Genomic DNA, 7,669 nt, shown 5'->3' with positions numbered 1-7,669 from the left:
TCCACTCACCTCAGCCTCCCAAAGCATGGGATTACAGGCTGAGCCACCGAGCACAGCTAGGGTTATTGTTTTAAATCTTCATGATTCTGTCCCTACTCACATCACACTAAATTATATAAAAGACAAAAAAGCTTACTCCAAGACTTAAAGGGGTGAGGGGTAAGACATCTAGTTATCTTTCTTAGGCAAAGGGAAAGGTGTATTAAATTTCAGGGATAAAAAACAGCCTATCAAAACTACCCATAAACCCATAGATCAAAAGACAGTTGAAATGTAAACTTTTAGATAGGGAAACTCATAAATTCCAAGACCAGAATTACAATTACCTTCCTTCTGTTTGTTTCTTCTAGTTTGCCCAGCTCTGTTTGAAAAAGGTCTCCCTTTAGTCCTCACTGCAGGACTTCAAAGACAGTTCTCAGCAAAATGATGAGAGACCTCACCAAGAGAAAAACACCTATAACATGAACACCAAACACTCAAGACCACATATTGGAAACAAAAACTAGGGCCGGGCTCGGTGACTCAGTATGTAATCCCAGCGCTTTGGGAGGCTGAGGTGAGTGGATTGTCTGAGCCTGTGAGTTTGAGACCCGCCTGGGCAACTTGGCGAGACCTCATCTCTACAATAAATCAAAAATTAGCCGGGTATGGTAGTGAGTGCCTGTAGTTCCAGCTACTTGGAAGGCTGAGGCGGAAGGATTGCCGGAGCCCAGCAGGTTGAAGCTGCAGTGGCCAGGAGCGGCTACTGCACTCCAGTCTGGGTGATAGAGTAAGACTCCAACTCAAAAAACAAACAAACAAACACACAAAAACAAGGATAGGTTCTTGGGAGAATGTGGTTCTTATTCTTACAGCTAAGTCAGTTATCAGGAAGGCAGCTGGAACCTATTAGGGATGTTTTAAAATTCAATGAACCTATTTTGAATGCTACTTACAGGTAAGCAAACCTTGTGTGGTAAGGTATGGCACCCTTATTCAACAATGACGCTCTTTTTAAAGTCCCTGTGAGATAGAACACGGTGGTTAGAGTCCAGGCTTTGTAGTCAGATGGACCTAGCTTGGATTCCAGTTACCATTTACTAGCTGTGTGATCTTGGGCAGCTTTCTTAACCTCCCTGCACCTAGACCTTCATATGTAAAATGTGGATAACAACATCTACCTCTCAGGTTGGTGAGGATGAACAGGAAATGCTCCATGTGCTTGGTTCAGTGGAGTGATACCTATCATTATTCTACTTTGAGAGGTGTGAGTGGGGGAGGCATCGTCTCCACTCTCAGCAGCAACTGCACACTGGAGAGGAGGAAACGTGTGCCACTGCAGAGCAGCAAAAGAAAGGTAGCTTCGACTGACGTTTCGGAGCAGGACTAGGTTTCACGGAAGAGGTAGTGGCTCCGAGTATCTCAGGGGTGGAGGGATGCAACTGCAGAAGACAGATGAGGCTTGGGAGGGCTGTCTCAAGGAAAGAGGAAGGAGCAAGACAGCAGCACCGGGCTCAGGAGGAGGCTGCATCTGGGGCGAGGAGGGGCGGCGAGGCTGGAGCGTGGGGTGCAGGAGACACGCAGGAGGAAGAGGGCAACAGTCAGCCAGTGCTGCAGGCGAGCAGCCACCCAGCTTACTCAAAAGGCTGTAGATGGCAAACCACACAACCCACGGCAAAATTGGTTTACCACCAGTTTTTTCAAAAATTTATCTTAATTTTTTGATTTTGTTTTTTGGCCACTAGTTTTTTTTTAATAGTCCATGAGCTAAGAATGGTTTTTACATTTTTTTGTGGGGGGGTTTTCTTTTTTTTTTTTGAGTTGGAGTCTCACTCTGCCACCCAGACTGGAGTGCAGTGGCCGCTCCCAGTCACCACAGCCTCGACCTGCTGGGCTCCGGCGATCCTTCCGCCTCAGCCTTCCAAGTAGCCGGAATTACAGGCATGCGCTACCACGCCCTGCTAATTTTTTGATTTATTGTAGAGATGAGGTCTCGCTGCCCAGGCAGGTCTCGAACCCGCGGGCTCAGGCAATCCACTCACCTCAGCATCCCAAAGCCATGGGATTACAGGCTGAGCCAACGAGCCTGGCTGGTTTTTACATTTTTTAATGGTTTATCTTAATGGTCATATAGTACTTACATTATATTTTTGGTTCGGCCAGCAGAGTCTAAAATATTTACATCTAACCTTTTAAGAAAAAGTCTGCTGATCCCTGCTATATGCAATGGAAAGAGGGAGCTAGGGGAGGTTTTAAGGAGGGGAATGATGTGGGTGGTCTGGTGTAGCTCTGGGCAATGTGACAGAGGGGCTGAGAAATAGGAGACAGGGGACCTATAAATAAGGAGGTTTGGCCGGGCATAGAGGCTCATGCCTGTAACCCCAGCACTTTGGGAGGCAGAGGTGAGAGGACTGCTTGTGCCCATGGGTTCAAGACCACCCTGGGCAACATGGTGAGACCTTGTTTCTACAATAAATCAAAAAATTAGCTGGGTGTGGTGGTACACACCTGTAGTTTCAGCTACTTGGAAGGTTGAGTGGTGGAAGGATCACCTGAGCCCAGCAGATCGAAGCTGCGGTGGCCATGAGCATGCCACTGAACTCTAGCCTGGGTGACAGAGTGAGACTCTGTTTTTAAAAAAAAAAAAAAAAAAAAAAAAAGGAGGCTTTTCCAATACCAGGTGATAATGGGGGCTGGAATGAGGAAAAGTGATAGGAATAGAAAAGAGGCAAGAGATACAAGCAACCTTTTGGAGAAAGAACTGACTAGATTTTGACACTTGAGAAGGAAGAACAGTAGTCTGGAAGATCACTAGGGAGCACTGACAAAGGCATTAACCAAAGGAAATACAGGGGAGGAGGAGTCTGGGGGGGAGGGCAGCCATCCCATATCCAAGCCTCAGAATAAGGGATTCTGAGAATGTGTTGAGGGCTCACCCTGGTATCACAGAGAAAGGTTCTCTGGGCTCACGGCAGGGCTTCTAATTAAGAAAGGGACAATGTTATCTGCTCAGGGCCTGAGGGTGGGTGCTACTCCTGGCATTTAGTGGGTAAGCATCCCACAATGCACACAAGACAACCAACCACAAGAAGAGAGTTATCTGGCACCAAGTGTCACTAGTGCTGAGGATAGGAAACCTGGCTGAGGGTGACTTAATCACGAGGTCCTACAGAAGATGGTTTGCCCAGGGTTGCTTTCCCTGGGTGGTGAGCTGCTGTGGAAAGAAGGGCAGGTGGCCGGTTGCTACAGGTTAGGTTAGAACCTTCAAGGGCAGCAGGTGCAATGGTGCACACCTATAGTCCCAGCTACTCAGGAGGCAGAGGTAGGAGGGTTGCTTGAGGCCAGGAGTTTGAGGCTATAGGGTGCTGTGCTTATGCCCATGTATAGTCACTGTACTCCAGCCTGGGCAACACAATGACACCCAGTCTCTATTAAATTTTTTTTCTTTTTTAAAAAAAGAACCTTCAGAAGGCCCAAGAATAGACTGTCCTCTCGTCTGCAGATATGGGAGATGTCCTGGAACAGCTATAGACTTGAGAGTCTCTTAGATTATCTCTTGATGTCTCAGGTCCGAGCAGGTTAAATGAAGGAGTTGAAATTTGAAATGTGAAAGCAACTAATAGTGAATTTTATATAATTTAAGTTAGTAGTAATACATAATAATAAAAGCACTGAGGGTTCATAGTTAGCCATCTGTGTAGAACAGTGATGAGCTGGCATGGATTCTTATCGAATGTACCACTTCAGTTGCAGCTCACTGCATTGCCTCTAATAACATTCTTCTATTTTTCTTTTTCTCTTTTGAAACATTAGGTTTTCTATACTGCAACTCTAAATGCACACTGCCAAATTATGACTAGCAGTAAGTGGAGAAGAGTGTAAGAAAGTCTACTGAACCCTCTATAACATGCTTCTATTAGTGGAAACTGAGCAGATGTTGTTTTCAGTGAAGGCCTCTAGGCCAGGACACGCCATACCTTAGCATTATCGTTACTAAGGAACATCAGAACCAGCCCGAGGTTCAGCTACAAAACCTGTTACCCTAGAGACTGGGCTAGTTTCATGATTTGAGGAGATGCTTACAGACACTCTCCAAATGAAGGGTTACAGAAACAATCCCATGCTGAGAGAAGATGCTGGGGTGAGGCAGAACAGAGAGAGGAGTGCTCAGGAAACCTGTCCTGCTGGAGACATGGCCAAGAATCACAGAGATGAGCCAAAGGGGAAGGGCATCAGGGAAGCATCAGGGATGCTTTCTTTTGTCTGGAAAAGTGGAAGGCGGGAGGCTGGCACAAATAAACCCCGGGGAAGAAGTTATTGAAAGAAAGCCCAGACAGTGAAGTGAAGACCAAAGGGTTTCAAAGTCACAAAAGGAGAAACCAGTGAAATGAACCCATTAGGTCACTTTACTTTTTTCTGTCCTCTGTAGACTCTTCTTGGTTTATAACTTCCCCCAAAACACCAATTGGTACCAATGAAGAAGTAATCAAAGAATGTGGCATTGGAAGTTTACAGATGAGGAAACTGAGATTTGTAAATGTTATGTACTTGTTCAGATGAAAAAGAAATAAGATATAGCCAATAAGCCTCGACATTGAGAAGAGCAATCCATTCGTATGCAATTCACTACCGTGGGCTTAGTGAAGCATGTTATAGAGGGTCCTGCAGACTTAGTCTTCCTTCATCAAGGTGAAGTCATTCAATAGAAGGGGGGGGTGTGAGGGTTGGACAAGATAAAGCCCATTTTCCAGAGCGTACTCTACTACTCTAAAGAACATTTTCTTTCCCAAGTTGCTGATAACTTCCTTATTGTCAAACTCAAGGATTCCTTGTCTTACTATCTTACTAAGTTCCAGCTTCTTGCAACTTTCTGGGCTTCCGAGAGAATCCACAATCCTCCTTCTCCTGATTCCTCTCACTCCATCCTCTTCTTTTTATCTACTATGGGTTTCCCTAAAACCCATGTTTATGGCTTCAACCCTAATTTTATGTTGAAGGCTTCCCAACCTACATTGCTTGCCAGTTTTCCCATTGAAATTTCAGTTACACATCTCCAAACACCTGATAGATCTTTTTGACCGCCTGGCTAGTCCATGCAATAGTATGTCCAAAGTCAGATCAAAGTCCCCATCCTGAGACAGCCCTCCCCCGCTTCAAGCATGGAAATAAAGAAAAATCTTGAGTTCCTTTTTCTTTTTCTGTTTTTTTGAGTCAGAGTCTCACTCTGTTATACATGCTAGAGTGCAGTGGCACAATCACAGCTACTGCAGCCTTGACCTGTTGGTCTCAGACAATCTTTCTACCTCAGCCTTCCAAGTAGCTGAGACTACAGGTAAGGTCTCCCTAGGCTGGTCTTGAGCTCCTGGGATCAGGCAATCCTCTCACCTCGGCCTCCCAAGGTGCTGGGATTACAGGCGTGAGCCCCACGTCCAGCCCAAGCATAAAAATAAAGAAAAATTTTGAGTTCCTTCAAAGGAAATTCCAGACACCTAGCTAGCCCTGAGAAGTAAATAAGCACCTTGATAAGCAAGAAGGCAATAACTTAAAACAATAGCCTGGGAAGCAGAATCCTGGTGCTTTGTTCCCCTGTAGAAACTAAAGATAACATCTTAACATATGTCTCTGAGACATTTTTCAGAAACCTGAATGCCCACCAAATGGATCCACTGGCATGAAGACCTTAGAGAAGGGAGAACTGAGGAATGAAGTCTGACTACCATTTTTGTTCTACATTTCTTTCTGAGAGGCCTGGAGGAAGTCACATCTACAAGCCAGAACTAACATTCTTTTCTGCTCACCCTAAAATTTTTTTTTTTTTTGAGATGGAGTCTCACTCTGTCTCCCAGGCTGGAGTGCAGTGGCACAATCAGGGCCATTGCAACCTTGACCTGCTTGGCTCAGGTGATTCTTCTGCCTCAGTCTTCCAAGTAGCTGGAACTACTTGTGTGTGCTACCATACCCAACTAATTTTTTTTTATTTGTTGTAGAGACAAGGTCTCATCATGTTGTTCAGGCTGGTTTCAAACCCCTGAGCTCAGGCAGTCCTCTAGCCTCAGCATCCCAAAGTGCTGGGATTACAGGTGTGAGCCACCATGTCTGGCTGACCCTAAATTTTTAAACAAAGCCTCTCTTCCTTAACCAATTGCAAATCAGAAAAATCTGTGAATCTACCTACACCTGTAAGCCCCTGCTTCAAGACAGCCACCCTTTTAGGCCAAAACCAATGTAACCTCCATGTATTGACTTACGATTTTGCTTGTAACTTCTGCTTTCCTGAAATTTATTCCTGCCTTTATAAAACCCTTTCGTGCAAGCCATCAGAGGGGCTGGGACTTCAGTGTTAGCAGCCTGATCCTTCTTGCTTGGCGTCCTGCAAATAACATGACTTCCTTTCTTCTGCTGCAAACCTCGGTGTGGATATCTGGTTTTCTATGCTGGGTGAGCGGATCCCAGTTAGGTTTGATAACACTAACCCAGATCATGTCCCCATTTTGACTTGCTCAGTCAATAGCACTCATCATTTCCCCATCTGTCCCTCATCTTTTCCTGTTAATGCTCTGCTGAGATTCAGACTGTAGTATTCTAGGGGAGATGGTATATCCTAGAAATTCAATTTTCTTCCATTGGAAGGAGAATTTCTCCAGTTTAGTGTGGAGACAATTTTCCTCAAAACCCTGAAGGACAGTTTTCATATCCTGTGTGCATTTCTAGTCAGTAGAGGAAAAGACAGAAATACAGCACAAGAGGGAAATTAAAAAGCAGGCGAAGAAATCTTTCAACTTGTCATTGAGTAGAGTGATGAAAAATACTTGAGGGTGCTGCGTAGACCCAAAAGCTATTTTTCCCTTTCATCCTCAGACTGTAAAGTCCTTTCAGGTGCTTGAGAAGTTTTGGGGATGTGAAATACAAATCCCTATCTCCCTGCTCGCCCCCCACATGCAGGACAGGACCATCTGGGAATGAGCCTTTCTAGCAACACAGGACTAAGCTCCTGAACATAAAAGGGGCCAAAACCATTTGAGTTCATCCACGATGCTTTCATTAAAGGCCTTCATGTAAAGTGGGAAATTAGGCAGGGATGGAGGGATGGTGCCTCATGCTTGTAATCCTAGCACTTTGAGAGGCCGAGGTAGGATAACTGCTTGAGCCCAGAAGTTTGAGACCAGCCTGAGCAACATAGCATGACCTCATCTCTACAAAAAATACAAAAATTAGCTGGGTTGCCTATAATCCCAGCTACCTGAGAGGCTGATGTGGAAGGATCGCCTGAGCCCTGGAGGCTATGGTGAGTCATGGTTGTGCCACTGCACTCCAGCATGGGTGACAGAGACATACCCTGTCTCAAAAAAAAAAAAGACGGGAAATTAGAAAACAAAACCAGCTCAAAGCAGTCTGAAGTCTGAACTATGTGAGGCATTCAAAAATTTATCAGTCATGCCCCTCCCACCTCCATACCCAGGGGGCAATTGTTTAAAGGCATTCTGTTCCTGAATAGTTGCCTCACCCATTATCTTCACATTCTCCTGGAATCTGTGACACAAGGAACAATGAGTAGATAATCAATAGCTTATGATATTTTGAATTCTTGACAAACAACTTAGAAGCTGCCTCTTCCTTTCCTTTAAAAAATTACTTGTAGCCGGGCTCGGTGGCTCAGCCTGTAATCCCGCGCCTTTGGGAGGCTGAGGTG

This window comes from Carlito syrichta, unplaced genomic scaffold (genome assembly GCF_000164805.1).
Source record: "Carlito syrichta isolate Samal-C Ts95f unplaced genomic scaffold, Tarsius_syrichta-2.0.1 Scaffold306971, whole genome shotgun sequence".
Classification (NCBI taxonomy): Eukaryota; Metazoa; Chordata; class Mammalia; order Primates; family Tarsiidae; genus Carlito; species Carlito syrichta.
This window is presented reverse-complemented; position numbering follows the sequence as displayed.